The sequence below is a fragment of the Trichechus manatus genome, unplaced genomic scaffold (assembly GCF_000243295.1).
Source record: "Trichechus manatus latirostris isolate Lorelei unplaced genomic scaffold, TriManLat1.0 scaffold00059, whole genome shotgun sequence".
NCBI classification, from domain to species: domain Eukaryota; kingdom Metazoa; phylum Chordata; class Mammalia; order Sirenia; family Trichechidae; genus Trichechus; species Trichechus manatus.
In genome coordinates this window covers 9,233,426-9,234,784 of record NW_004443995.1, presented here as the reverse complement: position 1 = coordinate 9,234,784, position 1,359 = coordinate 9,233,426, and positions in this window count along the sequence as shown.

Here is a 1,359-nt window from a genome sequence, read left to right as displayed (position 1 = left end):
AGATCCCTTTGGGGAAGGCTGGGAGAAAGATTAACAGTAAAAATTTTCGGCAGTGTATTGGAGTCCTTCCTCAAGGGGACCCGGCCTCCCCTTCATTCAAGGGGTTGTGGGTCTTTAAACTCGCTTAAATCTGGGAATTGATTGAGGGACCGTGACTCTCTGTTCTGGAGATTCGAGTTAGACTGCTGTTCACCTGACCTAGAATTCATCCATTTGTACAGATCAAGTAAATATTTAGTAGATTTCCCATCTATTTCACTCCTAGGGACACCATGACTAAGTAGCCAACGCCATAAATCTATACCAGTCAGACTATTTTGATTACTGCCTTGACTCCACTGTCCATTACTGTAACCACGCCCACCTTGTCTTTGTCAATTGAGTGCAGCCACTTGGCCCCTACTACCACGGGGTCCAATCAGCCCCATTGTAGTTAGGTGTCTTAATTCAGTTAGGGCAGTTCCCACTGTCAAATCTGATTTACATAAAATAGCAATCACCGCAGTCTTCAAGGATGCTGGAGCTCCCTTCACAAATTTGTTCCTCACAGTTGAGGTAAAAGGTGTGTCCTCTGGGCATTCCATATGTGGGTCTGTGGGTCTAACCTGATAAATCCACTCTAGCATTCCAATTTCCCTAAGCCTATGTATACCTTCTTCTATAGTATACCGAGACAGGTCTGGCACTTCAACTTGATTTAGTGTAGGCCACCTCATAATCCATGCTTCAGCAACCCAACCAAACAAACTATTAGATCCTTTCCTAACTTCCTGAGCTGAAACATTGAATGACGAATCTGTGCTTAGTGGACCCATATCAATAAACTCAGACTGATCCATCTTTATGTTCCTTGCACCATTATCCCACACCCTTAATAGCCATTCCCACACATATTCCCCAGGTTTCTGTTTGTACATATTAGAAAACTCAAGTAGTTCTTTTGGAGTGTAGCGTACCTCCTCCTGGGTCACACTTTGTACTTCACCGTTCGGGGCTCGCTGGGACTTAAGTCTAGTTATAGGTCTAGAAGCTAGAATCGGTAGTGTGGAATTGTTTTGAGAACATTCAGCATTGTCTCGTAAAGCATCTGCCTCAGGTGATGCCCCAGGCAATGACTCAGGCAAGGGCTCTTTAGAGGCAGCTGGGCTAGGGCTAATCTCATTAGATGGGAGTGGAGGGGCTAATGGTTTTCCTGGGCAGGGTGGTATAACAGACAAACATGAAGTAAGCTCTTCAGGTGGGAGTGGTTCTGTTGGCAGGAGTGATTCAACAGACTTTAGGGGCTCAGTGTCTCCAGCTCCCTGATTATCTGCCCATATGTCCCCATCCCAAGTTTCAGGATCCCATTTCTTCCCAATC